Source organism: Anopheles moucheti, chromosome 3 (genome assembly GCF_943734755.1).
Source record: "Anopheles moucheti chromosome 3, idAnoMoucSN_F20_07, whole genome shotgun sequence".
Classification (NCBI taxonomy): domain Eukaryota; kingdom Metazoa; phylum Arthropoda; class Insecta; order Diptera; family Culicidae; genus Anopheles; species Anopheles moucheti.
Genome location: NC_069141.1, coordinates 62948220 through 62957525, shown reverse-complemented (window position 1 = coordinate 62957525; position 9306 = coordinate 62948220).

Here is a 9306-nt window from a genome sequence, read left to right as displayed (position 1 = left end):
TTGACACGCTAAGTTGTAAGCATAACGCAAGCGGAAAACGCACCGTTAGGCAAAAAATAGAAAAGCGGATAATTGTCGAGCATTTTCAATGTTTCGTTAGGCTGATAAGTTTTTTTTTGTTTTCGTTTGAACGGCCTGGCCGTATCGACAGCTGATAAGATTAAATGTCGAAGAAATCTGTAATTCACATTATCTCATTGAAATTCACATTATCCTTACCGGTTTTTATAAGCGGAAGTTTCCGTTTCTATAGCGATGTACTTGTTGTGATGTACCTGATTTATTCCATGACTACCGCCTTCTTCGATGTCGGAGAATTGTTTACTAAACAGCTTCAACCACTTAACGACCACTGATCTCCGGTGATCTCACCTTGTACAAGGCAACACAAATCACGGTTCGGTATTGTGCTCTATTTCTCAAAGCATAACATCGTTTCTTGCAGCATAACTGAAATCATTCAGTACTATTATCGAAGCAGATATCACAAGAGATGAAGGACGACACCGGTAAGCAACAGACTCAATTGTACCCCACCGCAGGTTCAACCACCTTTTCCCTTTACTCCTGTTAGCATTCCCTCAACACAAAAGGGTGATTCCCCTTCACTTCCGTGACGACTGACGGGTGTCAAACTGAGGGCTCCAAAAAATATCCACTTCAAAAACGCCAGACACTCGCTGTGGGAGTAGAGCGCACTGACAACACCGATACCGATGACGAGTTTGGAGGGAAAACGCTTTTCCTGCGCTTCCGTCGACGTTTGGACGGAAAATGAGGGAAAATTGAAAAGCGTTGCAACGTTTTTATACGCAAGCGAAAAGGCGCACAGTGAGCGGACGCTATGACCAACGGACGGAGAGGGATACAGTGAGTCCAGAAGGATGGGAAAATTGTTGCACGGGTGTACGGGTGAGTCGCTATAGGTGTGTTTTGATCGTATCGAAGCAGGTCACCTTAGTCGCCGGCTGTGGGACTGTGTACTGTGGGGAGTTGGTTTTTGATGAGCGGGCCATTTTGGCGTGTAGCGTAACGGGTAGCGTCGCGCGGTTAGGCAAACAGCTGTTCTCAGGACAATTTCAAGTGCTTTGAGGTAGGTCTGAGGAAACAAAACTATAACTAGGTACTAAACTCTTCTCTGTATAGTGGTTGAAGTCAGTGTATTTTTTGTGATTGTAGAGTATTCGATTAATTAATGAAGTTATAAATTAGAATTGCTTTATATCTTCAGCGTTTTTATAGTATGAGTAGGGAAGAACATACACATTTTCATAAGACGTATCCAGTTAGTGTGGAAATTTGTTGGCCTGTACGAAAATTACCGTTCTGTAACTGCAACAAAGTCATGGGCATAAGAATTGGTCTAAACACTCTACTATGTTATGCACATTAAACATAATGAATAAAAACTACACTTCACGGTCTTGGCTTCAAGAGTCCTCTAATCCGCTCACGGTCCAAATATTTGGGTGTGCTACGCAACTGTCACGCGGAATAAAGATCATTCGTTGTTGGATCGTTGAACTGGATACATCTTCCGTTCTAAAATTGCAGCTGTGATTTCTGCTAGAGCACATTCCAAAAGTATAGATTATTGTTGTCATTACACCTATAAAATATAAATAAACTATGAAATTTAGCAACATTATTTCCTAACCGTTCGTGTATTAATAATTTATTTATTATTGAATAAATGGGATTAGATTTAAGGGATTTTAGTCATAAATTAAGGATAGGAATTAGCGAAAGCAATATCAGTGTTAACCGCAAGATACTGAGTTACCAAACCCCTACCACCTAATCGTTACCCAACACTCTCCAAGGTCGTTGCATTTATTATCGTTAGCTCCGCGTTTGATAAGTGTAATCCAGCCTTCATGACTGACCACTAAAACAAAATGCTGTTGCTACAATACATACAAACGGTGGCCGATCAAACGGTAGGTGGACTAGACGCCTGCCAGGGGCCCCGTGGAAAATAGGGAACTCTGACTGTTGTAAAATTAAAGGAACTGAAATTAAATGTTCTCAAAAAAATAAAAACATCCACTCCCACCGGCCATTCCCTCCCTCCATTGGTTTCTAAACGCGTACATAGGCGCGTAAGCTGCATGGACAAAATTTAACTCTAAATCGGCAGACGCGAGCACAGTACACAGGTACCTGTCGACACACGCGTTATCGGTCTGTCGCTTTGAATGTGTTCGCCTATGCCTATAATTACAATATGTCAGGGGTTTAAAGATTGTACGCTGCGCAGTTTGACAGCAGAGCTGTTGAGGGAGGTATTTGAATCGAAAATTCAAATTCACAATACAGGCAGTGCCCGAGATACGCAATTATAGGATATATTATAGAAACTTGTATGCCAGAAACTTGCATGCAAGTTTGTTGCATGCAAGTTTGTTGCGTGCAAGTTTATTGCATGCAGCGTGCTGCTTTGTACAAGTTTGTTGCATGCAGTGTTGCTCAACATTGCATACGAAGTTGTGCGCCATCTACCGGGAAGCGCGTGATTTGTGCTTGCTCGGCTGGTACTAGGTGTCACCTCTTGAAAAACATGCTCTCCTGGTATCGGAAATCTGAAAACAATTGTGTGCGCGGCAACGGTATAGTGGTTTTTCGCAGTTGACAAACTGATTTTGTCACTTGACAAATTTGTCAGCGTTTTGTCAACTCTCGTAGGGCCCTGCACATAATAACGCGTGCTAGAAAATGACTGTATACTTCAAAGTCACTCAACAGAGTCGACTTCCCTCTTTGCACTTAATTTATTCAGCGAATCAGGCGATTTTTAGAAAGTACGTATTGAAGTAAGTTAAATACAAATGTGTTGTATGACAAAGAAAGGTATTTTCGACCAATTTTTCATCTTTTTGCTTACATTTTGTGCTGAAATCTAACTCAGTTGTAAAATTTAAAAAAACCGTGTATCTCAGAATCCTCGTATAAGCGGAACCGCTTTTCTCGCAGACTGCCTGTGTTACCCAAGTAGCCAGATTTGCTTAAGCAGCCAATTTGGCAACGCTAAAGATCGATCTTTAAATAGGTCGTTTGCAGTAGATATCCAGCCTTGAAGTTCCGCGACCTTTTAAGTAACTTTTAAGCAGCCCTCGGCCAAAACGTAAAAAAATGTGAATGCCTGCCTACACGGTGGAGCTGTTCATATTTATGGCTTTATGTTTCTTTTTTTATGTATTATTTATCATTTTATGAGAATCGAACCTCGAAAGACAACAGAACCACTACTTTACTAATTCGGCCATTTAGTTTTATTACGTCACACCCTACAAAATACATATATAAATGATATCAATCTAAATGGAAAAAGTTAACATTTTCGTGTACATTCTTTTTCATGTTTTGTCTATTTAGGTATCAATTGTTATTTCGGATTTTCATTAAATTATTGCAAAATAATTGTATATATATGTTTATGTATCGTTGACTTTTTATTACACAACAACACAAAACAAACGAATGCCACTTATTACCACTTTCAATCGGCGGGTGCTACGAACTTTGCCGTAGTTTGTGAGCCTTCATCACAGAAGAGTATGCGCTACGAACTATGTTGCAGGAGCAGATAACCTCGCGATCGCAAGGATATGATGACTGCAGTACATAAGGAGGACCCTCATCCTTAATCGTACGCATGAATCAGATGCGAATTGGAATCCAGCACGTTGATTTAATACACCTTTACGCGGATTAAAACCATTTTATTTTCACTTACAACTTCCCGAAACGGATAGCGTCGTTTGGGGAGCCGTCATTTGACAGTAGAGCTATCATATTGTAAACAAAGTTCCATCGAGTACCGTGTGCTTCCAAAAGAACCGCATAGTTCCGTCGGGAACCTTTAACCGACTACTTTGGAACTCAATAGTTCCATCGTGCGCTGCGTGCGGTTTAAGCACCCCCAAGGTTCACACACGGTTCGCTTTTTCACTAAGCAGCCCTCTAGCAGCGTTATGGTTCGATTTCAAACGTTTCAGGCTATTTGGGTAGAAGCTGATTACAAACTCTTACCCTGGTAGTATTCATAATTTCAACATAATTTTATCGTTTTATATATTATCTGGCAATTGAATTTAAGCTCTTACCTTTTCGTTTCCGACTTGCCCATGTCCGATCCGTACCGTCGTGCTGATAGGTGCACTCGGTCGATGGTGAAATGGTTTTCGGATCAATAGAAACTTGTATTTAACAAACGACTTGCAAAGAAAAGAACAGAAGCACACCTATTGTATTTTGATAATTTATGTTATACGTTGTGTTGCGTACGCGGGCTGTATCGCACGACTTCAACACTCCTGGCTGTCGCTTCATGCGATGGCCAACCGATTTCGTACGAGTTCGTGCTGCTTGTGGTGCCTTCGACGGGTACGTCTTAGCACCACTGTTTGAGATTGTACGCAGCATGATGGTTGGCTTCTTTGTCGGATGGTTCCAAAGACCGCCAGCAATCGTCCCGAGATCCTCACTCGGTCTGCTACGGTTCACTACCCCGACGTTATTGTTCACGTCCTCGGAGCTGGGAAATTGTTGATTAATTTGAGGCAACGTTTTGAGTGACCGTGCTGAGCTACCGGTTCCAGCACCAGTGGAAGCACACCCATTGCCGGAACCCAATTTTTGTAAGTAAGCTTTCTGTCTGGCCGGTTTCCCATCGTTGGAGGCGCCCGGTGATCCTTTCGGCGAGGATAGTTCGCTTCCACTATCGAGCGAATTGACGGAGAGGCGCAAATGGAGTACGATCTTGTTGTTCAGTTCCTTTGGTTTGTAGGCTCCAGAGCTACCGATCGTGGACGAGCTGGATGATGCCGGTGTCGGTGTTATCTGTAACGATTGATGGGCACGTGTTTACGCTGAGCTTGCTGCGACTGACTGATGAGCGTCCCATTGACGCACTACCTTGTTCCGTGTGCCATACTTTCCGGTTGGTTTTCGGTTGCGACCCGTCCATCATGAGCTGAAACACATCATAAACGGAAGCTAGATTAAATGTTATATTTATTTCTCTTCCGTCCGCATAAATTACGATCAAAGATAGAGAAGTATACGGTGAAAAAGAAAGAGTGATTGATAAATTTTGTATAGAATTAAATTTTAAATAGAATCTGGTCGTAAACCGGATAGCGTGAAGGGATAAATATAGGAGGTCTATCTCTAAGACGACGAGAAGGAACCTACAGAGGTAGTGCAGAAAGAAAAGAGGAAACGTCGAATTCGGATGAGAGAATACAGGAGATGAAGTAGGACTTTGCGTGCGAATGGTGGGATTTAATGTCAACTAAACCCAACATTCGACAGTGGAGAGAATATGAGGGCACAGGGATGGAATATCCATGTAGAAATCTACGGACAGCGAGTCGCGTAAACTTTATCTGTACCATCTCTAGTCTCTGCATAGCGGTCACTCCAGCTGATGTCCAAATTACGCTATCATAGCCCAGAACGGAATGAACTCAGCAACAATACATTGCCTTCAAACGTAAAGGGTCTCGAATTTCCTAGGCCATGCGAATGATGGAGCCGGAAGTCAGTGGATGAGGTTAAGGGGAGAACTATTTTAATGTCGTCGTCAGTGAAAAGCAGGTGTCCATTACTCGGAAGAACATTAATGCATTGATGTCATTGATAGAAAGGATAAAAATGATGGGACTAATTGCACTTTCCTGAGGACAGTGGAGGATCAATCCCCTTGGAGGCCCAGGGCGGAACTTTTAAAGAGGGGCCTATAATTTTGCTACGGCATTATCGGTGTAAGGGAGGTGTACTTCAAACATGATTTAACAACACCAGTAAAGTCTCGGAAAAAAAGCTCCTTTGCGTACACCTCAGAATTCAGTTGCGTAGCCCTGTAAATGGGCTTAGTAAGCTAGTCTTTAAATAAACGTTTGTATGCGCTAAGGAAAACTATAACGCCACATTTTTTACGATTTACGTACATTTACGAATCCTGAGTAGTCCAACGCCTTCTACGATTTTTCGCCCAAGGTACAGTTTTCAATCGGTTTACTTCACGGTAACAATAAGAGAAATTTCTTAGAAACCTGTTTCGCTCATGTTGATGTTTAAGACCATGAACAACACAATTGTTTTCAGATTTGCGATACCAGAAAAACATGTTTTTCAAGAGGTGACACCTGCAGTGTGGAATAAATTTGCCCATCACTATTGCATTGCATACTGTCAAATCCGTGAGAGCGACCGCTAGTGTAAGGAAGATGGATGAAACGGAAAGCATCGTTCATCTCGCACAAACTTCCCATCGACTGGTACGAAATTCCATACCAACCAGCTATTTTCAGATTTCCGATACCAGAAAAGCATCCACGGAAGAGGTAGCACCTTGTACAGCAATTTTGCTCGAAAACCGCCGAAAGGTATGCAATGTTTAAACACTAACTTTCTCTTTGGTCGTGAAAAATTTCTTCGAAAACTACCAATTTCCGAATGTATAGTACCAGGAGAGCATCCACGGAAGAGGTAGCTCCTGGTACTGCGCGGTAAGGTATGCAATGTTTATACACTAACTTTGCAAACAACTTGCAATGCAAGTTTGGTGCATGCAAGAAACTTGCAAGATGGCGCCCAACTTCGTACTTGCATGCAGCAAGCTTGCATGCAATCTTGCATGCAAGTTTTCGCATGCAATTTCTTGCATGCAACTTGCATGCAAGTTTGCATACAAACTTGCATGCAAACTTGCATACAAGAAATTGCATGCGAAAACTGCCCATCACGGTTGACCGTAGGGATGAAACGCACGAACCGTGTGGGATTCGCCAACCTGCGCTCGATTAGTTTGGCGGTCCGAAATTGTTTCTCTCTCTCGCTTGGCATTACTTTGTACGGCTGTGTTTCCTCCTCGAACTCGGCCGAACGAGCCTAATGAGCTATGAATTAACCTTTTTCCCCTTATTTCCTCCGTAGGGTAATGAGATGGATGGAATGGAAGCGTTTATTTTTACGCCAAAAACGGTCCCCTTCAACCGGTGAAGGTTGTCCGGCTAATAATAACCTTGACACGCTAAGTTGTAAGCATAACGCAAGCGGAAAACGCACCGTTAGGCAAAAAATAGAAAAGCGGATAATTGTCGAGCATTTTCAATGTTTCGTTAGGCTGATAAGTTTTTTTTTGTTTTCGTTTGAACGGCCTGGCCGTATCGACAGCTGATAAGATTAAATGTCGAAGAAATCTGTAATTCACATTATCTCATTGAAATTCACATTATCCTTACCGGTTTTTATAAGCGGAAGTTTCCGTTTCTATAGCGATGTACTTGTTGTGATGTACCTGATTTATTCCATGACTACCGCCTTCTTCGATGTCGGAGAATTGTTTACTAAACAGCTTCAACCACTTAACGACCACTGATCTCCGGTGATCTCACCTTGTACAAGGCAACACAAATCACGGTTCGGTATTGTGCTCTATTTCTCAAAGCATAACATCGTTTCTTGCAGCATAACTGAAATCATTCAGTACTATTATCGAAGCAGATATCACAAGAGATGAAGGACGACACCGGTAAGCAACAGACTCAATTGTACCCCACCGCAGGTTCAACCACCTTTTCCCTTTACTCCTGTTAGCATTCCCTCAACACAAAAGGGTGATTCCCCTTCACTTCCGTGACGACTGACGGGTGTCAAACTGAGGGCTCCAAAAAATATCCACTTCAAAAACGCCAGACACTCGCTGTGGGAGTAGAGCGCACTGACAACACCGATACCGATGACGAGTTTGGAGGGAAAACGCTTTTCCTGCGCTTCCGTCGACGTTTGGACGGAAAATGAGGGAAAATTGAAAAGCGTTGCAACGTTTTTATACGCAAGCGAAAAGGCGCACAGTGAGCGGACGCTATGACCAACGGACGGAGAGGGATACAGTGAGTCCAGAAGGATGGGAAAATTGTTGCACGGGTGTACGGGTGAGTCGCTATAGGTGTGTTTTGATCGTATCGAAGCAGGTCACCTTAGTCGCCGGCTGTGGGACTGTGTACTGTGGGGAGTTGGTTTTTGATGAGCGGGCCATTTTGGCGTGTAGCGTAACGGGTAGCGTCGCGCGGTTAGGCAAACAGCTGTTCTCAGGACAATTTCAAGTGCTTTGAGGTAGGTCTGAGGAAACAAAACTATAACTAGGTACTAAACTCTTCTCTGTATAGTGGTTGAAGTCAGTGTATTTTTTGTGATTGTAGAGTATTCGATTAATTAATGAAGTTATAAATTAGAATTGCTTTATATCTTCAGCGTTTTTATAGTATGAGTAGGGAAGAACATACACATTTTCATAAGACGTATCCAGTTAGTGTGGAAATTTGTTGGCCTGTACGAAAATTACCGTTCTGTAACTGCAACAAAGTCATGGGCCTAAGAACTGGTCTAAACACTCCACTGAATGTGTTTTGCACATTAAACATAATGAATAAAAACTACACTTCACGGTCTTGGCTTCAAGAGTCCTCTAATCCGCTCACGGTCCAAATATTTGGGTGTGCTACGCAACTGTCACGCGGAATAAAGATCATTCGTTGTTGGATCGTTGAACTGGATACATCTTCCGTTCTAAAATTGCCGCTGTGATTTCTGCTAGAGCACATTCCAAAAGTATAGATTATTGTTGTCATTACACCTATTAAATATAAATAAACTATGAAATTTAGCAACATTATTTCCTAACCGTTCGTGTATTAATAATTTATTTATTATTAAACAAATGGGATAAGAGTTAAGCGATTTTAGTCATAAATTAAGGATAGGAATTAGCGAAAGCATTATCAGTGTTAACCGCAAGATACTGAGTTACCAAACCCCTACCACCCAATCGTTACCCAACACTCTCCAAGTTCGTTGCATTTATTATCTCCGCGTTTGCTCCGCGTTTGATAAGTGTAATCCAGCCTTCATGACTGACCACTAAAACAAAATGCTGTTGCTACAATACATACAAACGGTGGCCGATCAAACGGTAGGTGGACTAGACGCCCGCCAGGGGCCCCGTGGAAAATAGGGAAATCTGACTGTTGTAAAATTAAAGGAACTGAAATTAAATGTTCTCAAAAAAATAAAAACATCCACTCCCACCGGCCATTCCCTCCCTCTATTGGTTTCTAAACATGTTCTGGATGGGGACCCCATCGTTCATTCCGCCTAGGGTCTCTAATATGTAGCATCCGCCACTGAACAAATACAAAGGCAATCTTGCTCTATGCTTACTTATCATGTTCATGAATTTGATTATTTGATCGGATTATTCTCTTATCTTTTGACAAAAATTATTCGTTCGGGAGTGTT